At 45.8% G+C, this 22,226-nt stretch overlaps 1 long non-coding RNA gene across 1 annotated transcript in view; it reads right to left on the reverse strand.

Annotated features, from left to right (window-relative positions):
* Window positions 1-22,226, reverse strand: part of LOC310696098 — an 86,203-nt gene that overhangs the window by 31,273 nt on the left and 32,704 nt on the right. The window contains exons 2-3 of the long non-coding RNA XR_014520422.1: window positions 11,658-11,754; window positions 1,020-1,179 (exon numbers count right to left, since the gene is read on the reverse strand). This is a non-coding gene — a long non-coding RNA (uncharacterized lncRNA). The remainder of the gene's footprint in view (window positions 1-1,019; window positions 1,180-11,657; window positions 11,755-22,226) is intronic.

Here is a 22,226-nt window from a genome sequence, read left to right on the forward strand (position 1 = left end):
AATAAGCTATTTCTAACTCCAAGGCATTCCCAGTCCTGAATATTTTGGCTACTCTGATTCATTCCCAACCAGCATTGCAGCCGCATCTCAAAAAGGGTATTGCGCAGAGTAGGATAGCATTCATAAATTGAATGATTATAAGTTGTATAATCTTAGAAGGCTGCATAAACCTAGAAGGGGCATGACTGTGAGGTGCCAGGTCTGTGAGCATGAAGACAGCCTGAACTTCTGACTTTGCTGCTGCGCTATTGATGTTTCTGTAGCCAGAATTCCTCCCTCCCCCCATCAAAAAACCCCTAAAACTTCCCTTATGTGCATACACTCCATTTATTGTTCAATGACACAGACTGCCCCCCACAAAAGACCCCATTTGCAAAGCACTAAAAGATAGGCACACCATTCCAGTGCCCACTTGGCAATCCCTTCTTCCCACCGATTGCCATCAACATTGCCACCATTAGACAAAGCATGGGCTTTATTGGGGCATCTGGGGATGAGCTTGGCAGTGAAGCCTTTGGCCTCTGAAAGAGGGGAGACCAGGAGATGTTGGAACAACAGCCAAGGCTGCTATTCCTTTGTGTTTTGCACTTTCATTGAACTCATACTTTGATTGAGGTGGGTAGATAAACGTTTGGGGACAATAATTCAGAGATTCCTCACCCTTTCCAGAGAAGAGAAGCCCATCACCATGACAACACAGTTAAAAAGGGGGCCAGGGCACAAATATTACCCTGGCAGAGAGAGAGAGAGAGAGAGAGAGAGAGAGAGAGAATTACTAAGGGTGGGTGGGGGTTGGGAGGGGAATCAGATTATCGTCAATTGCATTGATGTATCGCCAAAAGTGACTCGTTTTGACTTTCTCCAGGGCAGAGTTTTGGGCTTACAGTGGCGTAACTGAGATTGGGACATGGTTGATAGCCCTCAAAAGACAAACTTCAGCCCAGCAGATGGTCTCTGCATTCTGATTCGGAGGCCAAGCCGCAGGAGCCAAATGACTTTCTAAACCTTTGATTACTGACCTATGTGTTTGCTTCGAGAGCCACAAAGGTACAAAAACTCAGCATGGGACGACTCTTGTAGTTCCTCATCTTTCTCTTCTGGGCAATTTTATCCTTCTGGCTGTTGGCCAACACCTCTATCCTTGTTAACTTTTGTGTCTCCAGGAAAACACCTGCAGCTCTTTGTGTGCGAGAAGGAGAAAGAGAGGGGAGGGGAGGGGAAATCCACCACGGGTTGAGACAATGACTCCCTGTTTATTCTTTTGTTACATTTTAAACACATAGACAGGACAATGGAGCACAGTTTGCCATAACTGTCAGCCAATCAGGGCTATCAGACAAGAGACACACAGTGAGTCAAATCTGGCAAAACTCCACGATGAGCTGCCATGATTATATGGCTGTTTCCAAGTAGCTGGTCCCAACTGGGAAAGTGCTAAAACAACCCTATTCTTTGTGCGGTTTCTTTTAAATCCTTTTAATTTTTACAGCTTTTTCACCCAATGGAGTTATTGGATAGCCTATCAGAAAGAGGGGTGGCACCATGGATTGGTAAGGCTGGGCATTTGCCAGGGGCCCACACCTGAGCATCCACTGTATAAGAAAGAGACCGACTCTACACAGTTCATTTGTGGTTGCTGAACTGTGAGGGTACATGGAGCTTGAAGAAGGACTGGCAATCTTTACTTCCCCAGGTGACTGATGGGGAGATGTTTGAGAGTGGAGACCCAAGTGAAAGCCAGGAGTTAGGAAGTTAGTAAGTTAATTGTGGTGAATTTCTGTGGAACCTTATGGCATGGAATCGAAGCAAGCTTTAGTAAAAGATCAGTGTCAGTGTGCATGCATTTTTTGCAGAAGGTCCCAGGTTCAATCCATGGGATCTTCAGTTAAAACCATCAGGTAGCAGGTGATGGGTACGACCCTCTGCCTGTGGTCCCGCAGAGCTGCTACCAGTCAGAGTGGGCAATCCTGGACTAGAGGTCTAGTTTAGCTAAATTGTGCTTTGTGCATGCACAGACATGGTGCTGTGGGTTGTGAACGCCTCCCTCTGTGGACCTGCTCCTGCTCGTCATTACAGTAACCTATTTGTAAATTTGCCTCTTGATCTGGCCCAGCCAATGGTGTGAGAAGGCGGAGCAGCAGGTACCACTGCCTGCTTCCTCATTGGTTCTTGGTGGTGATAGAGGGGCAGAAGAGGAACTATTAACAATGGTGGGAGAATTCATCCAGGAGTGGTTCACCAGTTGGGGTGAAGCTGCTACCCAACTTTCTGGAAAGTGGGTCACTGTTGCTTACCAGGAGGGAGAGGGAAGAGGCAGTGGGGAGGCCAGCACCAGTAGAGACCATCTGACGTGCCTGCTACTGTGTTTGTACCATGCTGACCTCCCCATCGTCTCACCCTTCTTGTAACCCACCTTCTGGGGAGCTAGGACAGCCACTCTGACCCACCTGGCAAGCCTTGTGCCTCATCTTCCTACCAGGAGACTACAGGGAACAAACCTGCAGCTTTCTGCTTACAAAACACACACCCTTCCAATGTACTGGACCCTCCCCTGGTCCTGCCATCCACGCATCCCTCCAGATGCCATAATGAGCAGGACTGCAGGTGTGCGGCAGAGCAGGTGGGGAACGGAGTCTGAGAATAGGGTTGAAGAATTGCGTTACAAAATTCAGAGAAGTGCCAGTTTCGAAAGATGACTGTGTTTCAGCTCACAGAGTGCTACAGAAAGTGTGAATTAGGCAGCAGCACATTAAAATCTGAACCAAATCTCTCTCACTGCCCCCTGTGTGTTTGTGCGGAATGGGCAGAAACCATTGTCCCCTTTCTCCGGAGGAGCATATTTTTAATGGGGCAGAGCAGATTTAGTAAACCTTCCAAGGCTTTGGGACCAGAGTCTTCCCCATTGCTTGAACTTGGGGCATTCTTGATGCAAAGCATGTGTTCTACCTCTCAGCTGCACTCTACATTTTCCCCTTTAAATCTCTCTCCCCCCCCCCTTATGCAACATATGTGATTTGTAGTCCTGTCTAGACGGATGTTTGTGTTGATTCCTGAAGCAATACAGCTCACACCCAACTGAACATACCTACGCACATACTTGGTTTAATCAAATGTAATGTTCTAACTGCAGGGTATGAGAAAAAAAACCTACTCCCAGCAGCCAGTGTCCCTGATACACATCAGAGAGGGACTGAGCACAATTTACTGCTACGCCCCACTTGTGGGTCTACCAACTCTTCCCTCTCTTGTCCTGAAGCATGAAAACAGAGGCTTGCTGTGGATCCTGACAATTTGCATTTTTAATTATCCAAGAGTTTAATTAGTATTGTGGCCTTAATCAGGGGTGGGAAAGATAGCTGAAGTCATCAGAGCTTAATTAGGCTGGAAAACAAAGTTTCCTCCAATCTGGAAGGCTCTCCAATGACAGTGAGGTGAGGAGCCTGCAGCCTGTTTTGACTCTGGAGTGGTGGCAAAATGAGGAGATGCTTTTTTAAAAGAATAAAAATAAAAATAACTGGTTGTGCATGGCCGAAGGGGGAAAGAACCCATCACCTCCCTCCTCTCTCCTGCTTCCTTTCATTTCAAAGGTGGGTTTTAATGCCAATTTGGGATGGGAGAGCAGCTGCAGTCGGTTTAGAAGCCCCCTCCCTGCTCCAAGCAGAGTGCATGACTGCTCACTTTGCATATGAAGCGCCTTGCGGAGTCTCTTTCTTTGTTCCTGTGCACCTACTCTTCCCACAGCGCATCACTAAGCTATGGAACACAGTACAAGGAGGGATTCAGTGCTGCCCAACCAGAAACCTAGTCTCTCTCGGAAGCATTTACTGCCAGGAGAAAACAATGTATATGAAAACTCGTGGACATGCGACAAAGCTGAACAATGGAAGAAGACTCAAGACAGAGAAAAGAAAGCAGTTCTTCATGCAGTGAATAGTTAAACTATGAAACTCGCTCCCACAGGAGCCAGTGGTGGTCGCCGGCTTGGATGAGTTTGAAAGAGGGTTAGACAAATTCACGGAGGGGAAGGCCATCAATGGATACTAGGCATGGTGGCTATGCTCTGCCGACATGGTAAAAGCAGTACAGTGGTGCCTTGGGTTACAGATGCTTCAGGGTACAGACGCTTCAGGTTACAGACTCTGCTAACCCAGAAATAGTACCTCGGGTTTAGAACTTTGCTTCAGGATGAGAACAGAAATCGTGTGATGGCAGCATGGCAGCAGCTGGAGGCCCCATAAGCTAAAGTGGTACCTCAGGTTAAGAACAGTTTCAGGTTAAGAACAGACCTCCAGAACTAATTAAGTTCTTAACCCAAGGTACCACTGTACTGCTTCTGAATACCAGTTGCTCAAAACCGCAGGAGGGGAGAGGGCTCTTGTGCGCGGGTCCTTTGAAGGGCTTCCAGTCGAGGCATCTGGGTGGCCACTTCGAGAATAGGATGCTGGACTAGATGGGCCATTGGCCTGATCCAGCAGGCTTTTCTTTTGTTCTTAGGGTTGTATCCAATGTACCACCAAGTTAAAACCATGTAGCAATACCGTTGCTTCGCTGGAGAAATGTTTTGCTGCAGTGGAACATTGTTGCACAAGAGAATGCACAAGCAGGTTGCTAGTAACTTTGTTGCACAACGGAGGGTGCAATTTGTTGTGCAGAAAATCTCCCCCACTGCAACAGTTGCACTTCATTCCCCAATTGCACAACATTAAAACTGGCCTATCTGGCAGCTCAAGAGCCCATGCCACTAGCGAAAGGAGAATGTTGGATACAGCCATTACTCCTTACCATGTGGCCAACCTCACAGGGGACACAAGCAAGGACAGGGGAGAGAAACCTGTTCAGTTTTCATTTTAATGTAGGCCTGCCTGATTCGTAGGCAGGGACGCGGGTGGTGCTGTGGGTTAAACCACAGAGCCTAGGACTTGCTGATCAGAAGGTCGGCGGTTCGAAACCCTGCGATGGGGTGAGCTCCCATTGCTCACTCCCTGCTCCTGCCAACCTAGCACTTCAAAAGCATGTCAAAGTGCAAGTAGATAAATAGGTACTGCTCTGGCGGGAAGGTAAACGGCATTTCCGTGCGCTGCTCTGGTTCGCCAGAAGCGGCTTAGTCATGCTGGCCACATGACCCGGAAGCTGTACGCCAGCTCCCTCGGCCAATAAAGCAAGATGAGCGCCACAGCCCCAGAGTCATCTGCGACTCGACCTAATGGTCAGGGGTCCCTTTACCTTTACCTGATTTGTAGTTCCCAAGTGAAATGAAGCAGAGCACTTATCTGGACGTTGCGGTACAGTTGAAGCATGCACAAAAAATATATATAGTTTATGAAAGTAGCAATACCTGCAAATACAGACTTGGACTCAACTGAGATTGGGAGCGGCTAGGTCACTACCAAGAATCAGGGGTGCCAACCTGAAAAAAATATTGGAGGGCAGGTAAGCCCTGCCCCCACAGAATTGATTACATGACACGGCACACACACACCATTTGAATGGCAACGCCCATTAACAGGGGGTGGGTGGGTGGGTACCTGGGCCCCTTGAATATTTTATTGGGGTGGGGGACTGAAGGGATCCTGGCTCCTAGGAATTGGGTTCTATACCAAGCATAATGATCCCTTCTTAGGTGATTATTTTGTACACGTGAGACCTGCAATAAAATTTTGCAGCGTGAATTGTTTCTGTTCAGTGTTCCAGACAACCACATCCCTTTTGAGGCTAGTCATGCAGCATTCTTATAACATTTGGACCCCGATCAAAATCCTACCAAGATGAAAAATAGTCATGTGTGCTGATTTTTCACTGACGTTGATGGTTATTATTTGGAGGTCTAATCTTCCCTGATCTGAGATACTAAGGCAGGATATACTATACATTTAAAAATATGTAGGCAATAAATCCAAGTAACTACAAAAGCCAGATCAATACTGCAAAAAGGTAGAAAATGTTGGCATTATGGTTTGCCCCTGGAAATTCCATCTCACCTGCTGCTTTGTCCCAAACTCATAAGCATTCTCATTTCACTGCCTCATTATGTGTATGCTGATAAGAAGCATAGATTTTGTCCACCCTGCATACGTCTAGACAAAGGGCACAACAGCAGGACCACTGGGAACAATATATATCAGTCTGAGGACCATGTCCAATAACGTCTAGGTCAGGAAACTCTTAACTGCAGACTCGGGGAATTAAGTCAGCTGTCATCACTTCTTAATTAAAAATAGCGGGGACTCACTTGCATTCCATTGCTGTGGCTAAGCCTATTTGTCATCTGTCCTCTCTTCACCAATAAACAACCCCAATCACCCCTGGGGAGGAAGGAAGAAAGTGGGGGTGGTAAAGGAAAGCAGGTAAGAACGCTTGGGAGTCTCTGCTTGATTGACACGCAGGGTTAGCAACATGTACACCCATACTAACTAAAAAGCTGAGCCTTTACATATCCCAAGGATTCCTTGTTTACTAAAACCCCCTGAAAATGCAAACTAGAAAACATCTTTCCCTTGGAATAGTAAGCAAAGAAAATCCTAAAAGGTGTATCTGCATCACACAGAAAGCTGTGATTTGATACACACTGGGGTTGTGTACACATCAGACATTTAAAACACATTCCCCACCCCCACCCTGTCCACACCTCCTTTCTCTCTCCATCCTGCTTTGTGGCTCAGCTGGATGGAAGTCAGGTGAGCAACACAGCCCACCATGTCACCAGCTGCCAGCACAAAAGCTCTAGCTAATGTGGTGCTCCTCTCGATGTTGTTGGTCTTTGCAAGTCCTGAGCAAGTTGTCTCCCGCTCAGCCCAGGAAAGGATTGAAAATTGCATGGAGATTCCTTAAGAGTGTGGATGTCAACAAGGAGGAGAGAGTCAACCTCTCAGAGCTGTCTATGGCCCTTGACAACATGCTAATAGCTTCCGAGAGTGGATTTCAACACGAGTCTTTTGCTTCCCGTAGACACAAACTTCACTGTCTTGGAGCACAGGCAGAACAAATCTCCATTGAAAGAGAAAATGCAAGGACTTGAATGTTTTCAGATGTTTTTGAACTGTTTTAATGTACTCTTTGGCTGTTTTGTTGCCTGTCACCCTAAGCTCCTTCGGAGGAAAAGTGGGATACAAAAGTATAGCTCCAACCAGCATGCACAAAGGTCAAGAATGGTGAGTGCTGCAGCACAACATTGCTTGGAGAATGCCATGCTGGCTCCCCTGTGTGTAGTGTTGTGGTAAGAAGGTTGAAAACTCATTCAGATTTCAGAGCTCAGAGAGCATAGGCTCTGCTGAGTTTGCTGGATGAGTCTTTAGGTGATGGTGGAGAAGGGCAGTCCCTTCAAGGCACCTATTTCTGGCCCATGCCTAGCTGAGAGTGACTTGAACTTTGATGGGGGCCCAAGGTCGTTCCCAGAAAAAATCATTTGGAAACAAACGGATGGCTTCATATAGCTTTTACACACACACGCGCACACACACACACACACACACACACATACACACACACAGTCCATCCATCATAAATTCCCTTAGCACCAAATTCCCAAATCATTTTTATGGGGTAAAGTTGGACACAGATTGGCTATATCCAGTAGATCTCAAACACTGTTAATTGATCTTACAAAAGCTCCAACTTGGGCTTTGAAAGTTGGACTGAACCAAGAAGTAGCGTATTTCAGTCTCTTGCAGCATGTCCCTAACCATTTCCATGTGCTAAAACATACTGAAAGCAACTGGCTTACGTTCAGTTCTACGTCTTTCTTTCAGAGGAGGGAAATATCACATTAGGGCCCCATCTGCACCATACATTTAAAGTGCCATCATACCACTTTGAACATGGCTCCCCCCAAAAAAAGAATCCTGCTAACTGTAGTTTAAGGGTGCTGAGAGTGCTAAGGAGATCCTTATTCCACTCCAAGAGCTACAGTTCCCAGAGTTCACTGCAGGGAGGGATTGACTGTTAAACCACTTATAATTCCCTGAGTACCTAGTACTCAGAGGAATATTGACTCTGATGGTGGAGGTAGAACACAGCTGTCATGGCAAGTAGCCATTGAAGTGGGTTTGGCAAGGTTGTCAGTAAGCAGACGGGAGTCATTGTTCACCAACACCTGGAAGGCCAAAGGCCCCCAGTTTCTCCAATAAGTCAGAAGACAGAGGGGCATGTGCCCAAGGCCTTCTGGGAAAGAATGTGTCTGCCAGGGACCACATTGCCATACACATTCCTACCCTTTCATGAGCATCGTCCTAGTGGTAAATAAATACCATCCTGTCCGATAAAACTAGAGTGGGTTTCAAATGATGCTTTCATCTGTACTGGGAACTTATTAAAGGCAGAAATAAATGAAGCTGATCTTAATTTGCAGTCAGGGTTACCTACAGGGAGAGATTAAGAACCAAACAAGACAATAGCCATCTATTTCTGCCCGAAGATCAGATGACTGGAGAAGGAGGGAAAATTATCTCTCTCACACATAACCTTTATAAAGCTGATGGTGAGTTGCCCAGGTAAGCCGGTCCTTGTTTATTTTAAGCCACATTCCATCTGAGAAGCAGGCCAGTTCAAAATATTATTAAGAAACATAAGCAGGAATCTTCCCCATGTAGCTGAGCTGGGACACTGGGAGGTGACGAGGGCAGAGAGGAGAGAAGGTTGTTTTCTTCTGTTGCTAAGACAGATTTCTGCCTCCCTCCCACCTTCCCCTCATCCAACCGTCAGTTCCTCCTTCCCATTGGCCTCCCGGTTGCATCGAATGATCGTGACAGGTTTTCATTCCCCTCGCTTTATTGGCTTAGTCTTGTGGCCTATTGTCAAGGGGAAGCAAATCAGATACCTAATCAATAGTTGGCAAAGGCTGCGAGAGGCTAGCCATTTGCATCAACACTCTCGCTGTCTGGGCTTCTGCACTCAAGATAAGCATCGCCTTAGCCTACGACAAGATGGAGCGCCACCATCCTATAACGCTGTTCGGTCGCAGAGGGAAAGAAGCAATTGCAAACTCTGGTGATGCCATTACAGGCCCAATACATTTTGATTTCTGGAGCAGAGCAGCAAATGACACCCCCTCCCTTAAGTTGAGGTGCATAAATACCCAAGGCCAATATTTTGGCATCAGAAGCACTTCCTCCCCTCCTGCCTGTAACTGAAATATATCAACACTATATTTAACGATGCACAATTTGCTGTCAGAAGCAGCCACCTCACTCTGCCTAATGGCAGGGCCATCCAATGGGGAACAAAGGAGCATTCAAAAGGGCCACACTGAATCCTCTCACATAGAGGAGCAGCTGATGACAATGGTTTTTTGGAGAGCAGTGTTTCCCAAACTTGGGTATCTAATTGATTTTGGACTACAACTCCCATCATCCCTGACCACTGGTCTTGCTACCTTGGGATGATGGGAGTTGTAGTCCAAAAACAGCTGGAGGCCCAAGGTTGGGGAACACTGCTATAGAGGGTAACTTGCTCAAGGGCCTTCAAAAACCTCGTGCTAACACTGCTTTCCACTATCCCAACCCCCTGCAATGCAGGGATCTCAACAAAAGCAGCCATGACAGATGGAGAGCTGAAGTCCAATGAAACATGGAGGGTCGCAGGCTCTCCAATCTGCTGCATCCATTGGGGGCTTTGCACTATTGGGTGATACACTGGTGCAAGGCAAAGCCTTCAGTCTTCAGCTGTCTCCATCACCACTCATTGAAGCTTCCAGGGGGCTACAATAAGCAGGTGAGATTGGTAAAAGCTGGATGTCTTAACTCATGTGAGATCAGGCTGTTTCTGCTAGCAAAAAGCCACCATCAAACACAATCTTTCATCATCATCAACATCATCATCTTTTAATACTTTATTTGAATTTAGGCATGGATGGGTGTCAATTTTGGTTTCTCAGTTCCTCATTTTTCTGATCTGAAGTTCAGTTCTCCCTATTTCCACATCAGTTTTCATTTTTTAAAAATATAAAATGTCATTGAACGCGACTTTCTCCCAACTTTCATGCTTGCATTAAATTTTGCCCACAATGCACATTCTTGCAAAGCATTTCCCCACCCTATAATGTATTTTGTATGTTATTTTCACTACTATGTGCATTTTTCTCATGCACACTTTGCCAAGTACATGCATTTTGCACACACTGCTTGATTGCATGACTACATTGCAAAATTCAGAAAAGGACAACTTTTAAAGGATGGCTCTTTTTTGGTTCCCATTTTGTTTCAGAAAGTACAGACTAGGCAACTTCCCCTTTAAATGTGAACTGAAATGAATTTCTTCCCCATCCCTACTTGAGGTTAACAGCTTTGAGCGATTGGCCAAGCAGGATCTAAACAATTTTAAATGAACAGGCTGAAAAATCAATGTGGGGAAAGAGGGTCCTTTAGAGGAATTCACAATTAAAAGTGTTGGTGCTGACCTTTAAAGCACTAAACAGCCTCGGCCCAGTATTCCTGAAGGAGCTTCTCCACTCCCATTGTTCAATCTGGACACTGAGGTCCAGCACCGAGGACCTTCTGGCGGTTCCCTCACTGCTAGAAATGAGGTTACAGGGAACCAGGCAAGGGCCTTCTTGGTAGTGGCGCCTGCCCTGTGGAACCCCTCCCATCAGATGTCAAGGAAACAAACAACAATCTGACTTTTAGAAGACATCTGAAGGCAGCCCTGTTTAGGGAAGTTTTTATTGTTTGATGTTTTACTGTGTTTTTAACATTCTGTTGGGAGCCACCCTGAGTAGCTGGGGAAACCCAGCCAGATGGGCAGGGTATAAATAATAAATTTTTTTTGTTGTTATTATATAGAGGTCCTGGTCTCAGACTTTTAAAATCTGCAATCTTATGAGGAATGTTTTCCTACTGCCTGGTGCTTAGATTAAAGAGGGAACAGCTACTGTTTCAGGAGGGGACACAGGGCGTGATTTGGCTGCAACTAGAGCGCTTGCAGATTTCCCTTATAAGAACGCAAGAAGCTGAATCAGGCCAGGGGCCCATCTAGTCCAGCATCCAGTTCTCACAGTGGCCAACTAGATGACTGTGAGAAACCTGAAAGCACAACACAAGAGCCCTCTCGCCTCTTGTGGTTTCCAGCAACTGGTATTCAGAAGCATCACTGCCTCCAACTGCAAAGGCACAGTATAGCCATCAGAGTTGGTAGTCATTTATAGCCTTATCCTCAATGATGTTGTCTAACCCTTTTAGAAGCCATTCATGTTGGTGGTTCACACTGCATCTTCAGGGAGGGAACTCCACACTTTTAACTGTGTGCTGCATAAAGTACAGTGGTACCTCGGGTTAAGAACTTAATTTGTTCTGGAGGTCCATTCTTAACCTGAAACTGTTCTTAACCTGAAGCACCTCTTTAGCTAATGGGGCCTCCTGCTGCTGCCACCGCCACACAATTTCTGTTCTCATCCTGAAGCAAAGTTCTTAACCTGAGGTAGTATTTCTGGGTTAGCAGAGTCTGTAACCTGAAGCATCTGTAACCCGAGGTACCACTGTACTTTCCTTTTGCCAGCCCTTAATCTTCCCACCTTGAGCTTCATCGAATGTCCATGAGTTCTGGTGTCCTAAAAAGAGGGAGGAACACTTTCTCTCTCTACTTTCTCCATGCCATGCATCATTCAAGCACTGTTACTGCTAAAACTGCAGAGTGTGTGTGTGTGTGTGTGTGTGTGGGGTATTTCATACCTGTAGCCGCTGGCGTCCAAGAGAAGCACATGGTAGCCATGCTCCAGATGCATTCAACAGTTCATGCTTCTTCCTAGTTGTGTGAACACACTTCTTCCTGTGTGGATAAGAACAGAATCAAATATCAGCATTTTGACCCCACCTTTGGACATGCAGCAGAGGACTGCACCAGTTCCCAAAAGGGAACGACGCTTGAATCACTTACTCCAAAAACGTGGGTTTCAGCAGACAAAGCAAAGAAGACTCAGCACATTTTCTCCCCACACCCCCACCAATCCAAGGAAATGTTAAGAGGAAAAGGGAGTCACAGGTTACTTCCTCCGGTTCCTACTAGCCTGGTACCTGCAGTGCTACAGGCTCCATGCAGTATATTTATTCAGCCAGTAGATGTCACCGTACACTTCAGTGCATGACACTAGCAGAGAGGACCGGGGTCGCTTCTAACAAAGTACTAAAAGGGATTTTTCACAGCAGCACTAAGTAAAGCTATAATACTCCAAAATACGAGAAAATAAAAATAGATTGCTGGATCATCTAATGCCAGTATCTGCTTCTCACAGTGACCAGCAAGATGCCTGGGGGAAATCCACAAGTTGTTTGCAGGTATATGATATGTTGCGTTTTTTATTTTATTCTTATTCTTATTTTATTTTATTTTAATAAGGTAGATTTCTGTACCTGCTGAATCATGTTAGTGGTGAGACAGCCAGTCATTTTGAACACTCCAAATAGAGGGGGAAAGTGGGATTAAAGAATGTTGGGTCTTATCAGATACCTTGAGCAGCTCCTGAATAAATGCTTTACACACAGTAAGTACCAGGTTCAACCTCCAGCAACTCCAGCTCCCATTGTGAAATCCTATAGAGCTGCTGCCAATCAGTGCAAACAATACTTAGCTGCATGGAGCAATGCTCTGGCTTGGGATAAGGCAGCTTCATAAGGAAGGGGGAAGCAGGGAAGGATCTAATAAAATAAAAACAGACACTGAACAGTATTGAAGCAATGCAAACACTTGGTGAGATCAGAGTATATATTGTTATAGGTTGGAGGGGTCAGTCTGAATGGTGCCTGTGGCTCCTTTTGAACCTGCAATCCTGTATCTCTGATGTAAGAGGTAACCAGTCAAACCAGTTCCTTTGCTAAGGTAATGGCCTTGGCTGGCCAGTTAAGTACTGTCCTTTACATGTCCTAACAGATTGCTATAAGGGCAAATGGGCGGGCCTTTTCTGGATGCCTCATCAGTTAGCTGGATGCCACATCACTTGAAGATGGGGAACAACAGGCCAAGGATTTTTTGTTTGTGGGTGAGTTTGGGGCTGATTCTAGAAGCAGGAGACACAGAGGCCTGTGTGCTGGAGCCAAGAGCTATGGTTTGGGGATCTCAGTAGGAGTCCATGGGGACGCAAGTTCTGTTGGAGTGTTGATGCTGTGAGCCCCTCCATCTTGTGCTCAGATTGGATATTTGAGTCAATAAAACCATACATCCTAAACACACTGCAATCTCCATTCACTATCATTCCAAGAAAACGGAACACTTTCACAGAAAGTGAACATGGCATCGATGAGAACTTTGGATTACAACAGGAAAATAAAGAAGACAAAAATTAAAATATTTCGCACAGAACTACAAAAGACTAACCAGCTTGCTAAACAAATTCAGAGGCTGTTAAAAATAAAGGAAGGAACAACACTGGAAATGTTTTATTGGGACTATTTGGACTAATTAAGGAATGCAGTACAATATTAGCTCATTACTCCCTGAACTTCAGAGCATGGGAAGTCACCCAAAGATACATAATTTGGTATGATTATTTGGCTTTTTTATTGTATTGTATGTTTTAATGTGGTTTTTCTTGGATTGTTAAAATGGAAAACTTAATAATTTTTTTTTTAAAAAAAAAAGAAGAAAGAAAATGGAACCCTGAATAAGCACAGGAACACCTGGAATCTCTCACCCCTCAGATATTCTGGTGCAAGCCACAAGATATTTTGTCAATTTTGCAGGTGCATGGAATGTGGTACTTTTGAAGTGAAGAAGGATCAGATTAGTCAACTGATAGTACATCCAGTTCTTTTTTTTATGGGGTACTCAAAGGTATGTAGCAACAGCACTTTTCACCCCCAAATGTTAAAAGGGTGGCACTTGCTATAACAACTTCATGGTGAGTACCGGCACTTTTGTTTCTTTAAAAAAATAAAGTAAAAGCACTTAGTACACCCCTGGTGTTAAGGACTATTAGGCTACAAATGTCCACCTTTTTCTCACATCTTTCATCCAAACAGCCCCATGCCATAGCAGGCCATGTACCTGCTCATAGAGCTGCATGTTTTCCTCCTGCAGCCTCTTTCCCTGAAGTTTAGCCTTACTTTTTTAAAAGAGAGAGAGAGAGAATCTCTCATAGACACTGATTGATGTCTCTTCCACAATCCTGAAGGCTTCCCCCCACCCTTCCCTTTTGCAATTAACAAGCCAGACATGTCTAAATAAACTGGGGCACAATGACTTTATGACTAAGGCAGCGATGCCAGGCCCCCTGATGAATGTGGGCTCTTAAACGAAACCAAACAAAAATAAGCCTGGCTAACAAGTCTCTAGGCTTGTTCCTTCGGGATGACAGATTGACAAAACATAGGCTTTTTATAACTCTCAAACCAAAATAAGCCATTGACCCAGCTGCAGTGCCATGCTAAACAATCGCGGCTCTATATAGGCCTCACCAAGGCGGTTTGTGGGAGCGCTGGATGGGATCCTTTCAGGCCTTTCCACAGACGTTCTCCAGGTGGGGATAAACTGGACATAAAAACATAAGACGAGCCTGCTGGATTAGGCCAATGGCCCAACTAGTCCAGCATCCTGTTCTCACAGTAGCCTGTGGGAAACCAGCAAGCAGGATTTGAGCACCAGAGCTCTCTTCCCTCCCATGGTTTCCAAGAGCATTGTTTCCATCAACTCTAGAGGCAGAGCATAACCACTGTGGCTATTAGCCACCAAAAGCCCTCTCTTCCTCCATGAATTTGTCTAATCCTCTTTTAAAGCCATTCAAGTTAGTGGCCCTCACTGCCTACTGTGGTAGTGAGTTCCATAGTTTAACTACGCACTGGCTATAGGGCCCACAGTGAACTTAGAAAACAAGAAGCAGTCATTAAAGGTAAAGGGTAAAGGGACCCTGACCATTAGGTCCAGTCGTGGCAGACTCTGGGGTTGCGGCGCTCATCTTGCTTTATTGGCTGAGGAAGCCGGTGTACAGCTTCCAGGTCATGTGGCCAGCATGACTAAGCCGCTTTTGGTGAACCAGAGCAGTGCACAGAAATGCCGTTTACCTTCCCGCTGGAGCGGTACCTATTTATCTACTTGCACTTTGACGTGCTTTTGAACTGCTAGGTTGGCAGGAGCAATTGGAGCTCACCCCGTCACGGGGATTCAAACCGCCGACCTTCTGATCGGCAAGTCCTAGGCTCTGTGGTTTAACCCGCAGCACCACCTCCGTCCCTGAAGCAGTCATTATTTGGGTTGATTTTTTTTTTTTTAAAGGAAATTAATTCAATGGTGCTTTTTTCCCCTGGCGGTACACAGTACCAGCACTCCCCCCCCTTCCCAATCTTGCAGTAAGGGAAATACAGTAGAGGGTGGGGAGCGCAAGGAAGCAACTGTGGTGGAAAGGGGGGTTGCAAAGAGCTGAGGTGGCGGCAGCGAGGGAAAGGAGGCCCTTGTTCAGGGCTGCAGTTGCTACTCTCAGTCCACAGGCTGCACTGTTCCCCCTCAGCTGCCTCGCAATGCGCACTCTCCCCCCTTGGGTGCGCTGCCGTGCCGCTGCCTCACTACGCCACAAGTGGCCAAGTGTGAGTGAGTGCTGTTTCTCCTTCACCTCTGCTTGCTCTTTCCATGCCTGCAGGGAGGGGAGGGGGAAAGATGAGGGGAAGAGGGAAAGAGAGAGAGAAATGGGAAGAGAAAGCAACCTCTGCTGCTTGGACCACTGTCCTCCATTCTGTGGCTGGGGCAAGCCATAAAGGCGAGCGGAGATGGTCCGGCTGGTTACTAGGAGGAGAGGAAGGGAGGAAGAAAAGGAAGAAGAAGAAGAAGAAGAAGAAGAAGAAGAAGAAGAAGAAGAAGAAGAAGAAGAAAGGAGTCAGAAGGAGGGAGGAACTTCCTGTTGCCGTCTAAAATGCTGTGGAAGTTGGAAGGAGAATTTAGAAGAGTTTGAAGAGTTTGGATTTGATATCCCACTTTATCACTACCCGAAGGAGTCTCAAAGCGGCTAACATTCTCCTTTCCCTTCCTCCCCCACAACAAACACTCTGTGAGGTGAGTGGGGCTGAGAGACTTCAGAGAAGTGTGACTAGCCCAAGGTCACCCAGCAGCTGCATGTGGGGGAGTGGAGATGTGAACCCGGTTCACCAGATTACGAGTCTATTGCTCTTAACCACTACACCACACTGGCTCTGGAGAGGGAGAAGGAGAAGAAAGAGAAAGGGGAGGGCAGGATGCTGTGTGAGAGAGAGTGAGAGAGAGAGAGAAAGGAGGAAAAGGATTATGTGAGGTTCTGTGCTATTCACTTGTGTTCCTTTGGTGGTGAGAGAGGTTGGGGTTGGGCTAGGGTGTGATTGTTTGTCTGTGATTGGCTGTGGTGAACCTGTACAAGCGACGCTGACACAAAACCCCACATATACTAAGTATAATAGAAACACCGCCACCCGACCCCACCCCCATCCATCTCCCCTTCTTCCTAATGTCTCAACAAATGAAACTGATCTGTAAAAAATGTTATTTAGAGAAAAGAGAGAGAGATTGCACATACTTTTGTAAACTAAGAAAATATTTAATAAAAATACATTTTAAAAAAGAAAAGGATTATGTGAGTACTGGCACTTTTTTATATATAGAAAAAAAGCATTAATCATCATCATCAACAACAGCCTGAAAGGCCTCCCGTCTCCTCACAGACCTTCTTGGGTGTTAAGATCTGCAGAGGAAGCCCTCTTGGTAGCTCTGCCACCCACAGAAGTCCAGGGGAAGTGATGGACCGGGGGAAGGCATGATTTGAGACAACCCCTAAGATGTGGAATTCCCTCCCCACAGAGGTACATCGGGCACCTATAAGAGGGCAGTGCTGTGTAATGGTTAAGAGTGTTGGACCAAGATTTGGGAGGCCAAGGTTCAAGTTTTCACTCAGCAACTGGAATTCAGAAGCATTATTGCCTCTGGCAGAGAAGGTTGGACATAGCCGTTGTGGCTACTAGACCTTAATAGCCTTTTCTCTGTGAATCTGTCTCATCCTAGTGCACTGGGGGGCACTGTCCCTCCAGTTGTTGTGGGACTCCAGCTTCTAGGGAGACATCCAGGAGGCAGCAGAGATAGGGTGGCTGGAGGATCAAGCTGAATCCAGCCCTGATTCGGCTGCTTGCTGCATGACTTGGACTGTGTTCAACCCATTCCTCCTCATGAATAACCAGTCAAGGGTGGAGGTTCTCATTTGTACGCTCCTTTGCTTAATTTCTTGCAGCATCCCTAATTTGGGCTCAGCTGTTCATTTGCTTCAGAAACAAATGCACACACCCTGATCAGGACGACTCTGTGTGCATGGGTTAAAAGTGTCTGGCTTAAAACAGTCTATCAAAAACTTCATTCTGGTGGCCTATCCCCACAACACCTACTCACTATGGGCCCTACTAAAACAAACTAATTGGTCAACGTCTAAAAGATATCGAGCATCAGAACAACCTGGCCACTATAAGGAAATTCTGCCCTTGGTATGTTCATTTTCCACCTCTCCATTTTGATTCTCTGGCCCCATATCTCCCCAACCTATTATCCCAAAATACAGACATGCTTTTACACTTGCAAGACTAGATATTTTGCCATCTGCGGTACTTGAGGGTCGATTCCAAAAGATCCCGCCTGAGAAACGTCTTTGCCCCTGTGGGGATGGTAGCATCGAAACAGCGGCACACGTCCTCCTGTCCTGTACTCTCTACAAAGACCTGAGGAACGAGATCATCACCCCACTCGTACTAACCATCCCAGGGCGCTCAACCACTGCCAGAATGTCCTTTCTTCTATCAGATCAAAATGAGCAAATAACAGCAAAGGTTGCTAGGTTCATAGCAGGGGCAATCAGAATAAGGGCCACTAACTGACTGCTGATTCAGGACTTTAAATTGTGCTCTTATATCAAATTTCCTTTTCTGTGTATACTGTAATGTTTTACTGTTGCTATGGCCATTGGCTAATGTGAATAAAGTTTTATCTTATCTTATGTGTGCATGGGCACAGTGGATCTCCTGACTCATTTCTGACATGCAACATGCTTGGCCAGTCTCTGCATATGGAAGGCCAACATCCAAGGCCCTTTTAAAATGTTGAAATATATAAAAAAATAAAAAATTGTCCAGTAGCACCTTAGAGACCTCCTACTACCCTCCTGAAAAAACCCCCACCCCACCCTTCCACTATATATAAGGGTCTGGACTTCTTTTCCAGTGTATCTGAAGAAGTGTGCATGCACACGAAAGCCTATACCAAGAACAAACTTTGTTGGTCTTTAAGGTCCTACTGGACATTTTTTAATTTTTTTAATATATTTTGACTCTGTCAGACCAACACGGCTACCTACCTGAACCTTTTAAAATGTGTTAGGGTTATTGGGTTGTTTTTGTTTTTATTATGCGTTTTGTGTTTTTATATTGTAATTTTTATGTCGTAACCGCCCTGAGACCTGTGGGTATTGGGCGGTATACAAATTTAATAAATAAATAATAAACAAACAAACATCTAAAATGGCTCGTTTTTCATCCTATACAGCAGGATACATTAAATCTCTGTGTGCCTGCATGCAGAGACCACTGTTGCCCACTACAATGGCTGATTTAGCACATTTGTTCCCGATTACTCTCATATAGGGCCTGAAACACCAGTCCAAGTTGAAACGCAACCCTGCTGTATAGTGTCGGCCTCCGACTTAGCACTTAAATGCTGGAAACAATTCCGTTTGGATCTGCTTCGCTGAGAGGCCTTGTTACTTCAACACTCATGTTCCCAACACACATACTGTGCCTTGAATATGCTTAGCCCTTCAGATGGCACCATGCCTGAACCGGCTCGCCCAGGGGCATGCTAATGCCATGTCAGGATAAAGTGGGTAACGAACAGTAATGTTATCCACTGCTCTGCACAAAACCTTGGCACAGCCTCTTGCTTCCGCTCTTGGTGACACCGGCAAGCGTGCCAAAAGGGGAAGAGGAAACTCTCCAAATCAAAGGGTGTGTGATTGGGACTTGCCAGTCCTCGAGACTGCCAAAATGTTATAGTATGGCAGCGGGCCTCTTGTCAATCCCCAAAGAGCATTAATGATAGGAAATATGGATATTACTTGCAAATATGTAGACTTCTCATCTGGCCAGCCTCATGGAATTTAATGAACTGTAAAGGATGACATTGGTTGCTCACTCGCTCAGAAAGAAAGATGGCGGACATCCAAAAGACAGTAACCCTAGGTGGTCAAGTGCTGTTTGACTAAAAAAACCCCACAGAGGTAGAAGCCAAGGAGACAATGTGGACAATGTATATGCTATTATTTTCTGGTTTTCTGCCCCTGGGCTGTAAATATCTATGGAAAAATATGACCGCACAGCCACATTCTGTGGGGTTCCATTGGCAAAGGATATAATCTCTCTTCAAATTATAGTCCTCCAATATGTATGTTTCATAACAGTTGCACTGCATTATGAGTTTTTGTAGTCTTAAGGGCATGCTGCAAGCTGCCTAATATTAGGACCTGGGCAAAAAGGTTCAAAGTATCCAGACAATAGTGCAATGCTCACTGCTTTATGGAAAAGTGGATTTGGATAAGGTTGCTCTTGTTCTGAAACACTATTCAATTTTAATTGAACTATACATTTTGAGCCAAATTCTGCGATTAACAGAATTGGTTGGCAATCCTGTTGATAATGCAAAACCCAGTGAGCTACAAGTGACAAAAAAGTCTCCTTGAAGAAAACTATATTTAGTTTGCCTTTAATTTGTTACAGTTTCCATTTAAATCAGGTGCCACTTTAATATTCAGCATTGGTGCAAACACTCCCTGGCACACAGCAGTGATGTCACTGGTGTGCGCCAGGGCCTTTGTTTCTAAGATCAGGCTTTCAGTCTTGGGGTGTACACTGTGCATATTACAGACTGCAGGATAAAGACTATACAATTAAAAGATTAAGGAGTGCAGTCTTAAAATTAAGCCAATGGATTCCACCCTCCTCCACGCCCATCACTACAATGCAAGCTGTTGAGGCAACATCACAACTACAAAGTGTAATTATCTATTAGAGTGTGTGGCTCCTGCAGTTTTTCTTCTTTTGCATGTGCTTAAGAGCACTTTTACAGCATGCCAGGCCATTTTTCAGTGTAAGGGCTGGCTTCCCTTTGGGGCAAGCTTGTAGGGGCCAGGTGCTCGCAGTGGGAAGAGCATGGAATCTGGCCAGAATTGTTTGGAGAAAGGCTCACAACTCAGACCCAGTTCCCAATGAACTACAGAATGCACCACTGTATGACTCCTCTAGGAAAAAACCCCTTCCCTTGGAAAGAAAGGCTCTAGACTGGGGCAGCCAACTTGGCAGATCAGTTAGCTGCTGGACTACACTTCCCATTTCCCATAGCATTGGACATGCTCATAGGACCTGCAGCCACGCAACTTCCAGAGGGCATCAAGTTAGATTGTACACTTCACCAAACTATGATTCTCATGAGCAGGCATGGGGAATCTGTGGCCCTTCAGATGTTGCTGAACTCAGCTCCCAGTCTGTGAGTTAGGATTGCAGCCGAAGTTATTTTTGCACGATGGTGTGCTATACCCTGAGGGAAGGGGCACATCAAAAGAAGGGTGTTATGAATCTTCCATAGTTGCCTGCCAGACTAAGGGGTCAAAGGAAGCACTGACTCCTGCTTGCTCTGCAGCAAGGATCACTTTGTTTCAGGTCTGTTGCGTCAAAGCTTCCCTACTTAAAGGGCAAGATCACTGGCAAAAGAACTGGTGAGCCCTGGTTCTTCATGAGGGACACATTCCTTTGGCATTGTTTTTAACCTCTGCATTGAAATAAAAAGGTGAGTTACACACACACACACACACACACACACACACACACACACACATATATATATCACAGTCATACATCGGGTTACAGATGCTTCAGGTTGCGTTTTTTCAGGTTGCGGACTGCAGAAACCCGGAAGAACTGGAACGGGTTACTTCCGGGTTTCAGCGGTTGTGCATGCACAGAAGTGCTAAATCATGCTTTGCGCATGTGCAGACTTGCCGAATCACAACCCGTGCGTGTGCAGCCGTGCCGCTGCGGGTTGTGAATGTGCATCCCACATGGATCACATTCACAACCCGAGCGTCCACTGTATATGCAATTGAAATTGAATCATCTCATCAGTTGTGATCCCAGGAACAACTTAAAGGCAAAGGGACCCCTGATCATTAGGTCCAGTCATGGACGACTCTGGGGTTGCGGCGCTCATCTCGCTTTACTGGCCAAGGGAGCTGGCGTACAGGTCATGTGGCCAGCATGACTAAGCTGCTTCTGGTGAACCAGAGCAGCGCACGGAAATGCCGTTTACCTTCCCGCTGGAGCGGTACCTATTGTATACCTGAAGGAGCATCTCCACCCCCATCGTTCAGCCCGGACACTGAGATCCAGCGCCGAGGGCCTTCTGGCGGTTCCCTCATTGCGAGAAGTGAGGCTACAGGGAACCAGACAGAGGGCCTTCTCGGTAGTGGCGCCCGCCCTGTGGAACGCCCTCCCATCAGATGTCAAAGAGATAAATAATTACCTGACATTCAGAAGACATCTTAAGGCAGCCCTGTTCAGGGAAGTTTTTAATATGTAACGCTGTACTGTTTTTAACACTGATTGGGAGCCGCCCAGAGTGGCTGGGGAAACTCAGCCAGATGGACGGGGTATAAATAATAATAATAATAATTATTATTATTATTATTATTATTATTATTATCTACTTGCACTTTGATGTGTTTTTGAACTGGAGCAACTTAGAATCATAGAATCGTAGAGATGGAAGGCACCCCAAGGTTCATCTAATTCAACCTCCTGCAATGCAGGAATCTCAGCTAAAACAACCATGACAGGTGGCCATGCCACCTCCAGTTAAGAACCCCCAAGGAAGAAGAGCCCACAACTTCCTGAGACAGTTCTACTGTCGGACAGCTTTTAGTGTCAGAAAGTTCTTCCTGATGTCATCTAGTCCAACCCCCTACAATGCAGAAATGCTTTGCCCAATGTGGGGCTCAAACCCATGTCCCTGAGATTAAGAGTCTCATGCTCTACCGAGTGAGCTATCATAGTCTACTAGTGACTGCTCATTCATCAATGAAAAAGCGAGCTTTGCATTTTATTTCACAGCCAACACCACTTGTGTCCAGCAGAGGGCAATAGCACACCTGCCACTAATTTGTCACCTGCTCCTCCATGACACTCTCTACTGACGCGTGCCAGCATCCTTTCATTTTGTTAGTGCACGTTTGCAATGGATACACACTGGCAGTCGAATCCTGTACTTCC

The sequence above is a fragment of the Podarcis liolepis genome (assembly GCF_965112155.1).
Source record: "Podarcis liolepis genome assembly, chromosome: 16".
NCBI lineage: Eukaryota > Metazoa > Chordata > Lepidosauria > Squamata > Lacertidae > Podarcis > Podarcis liolepis.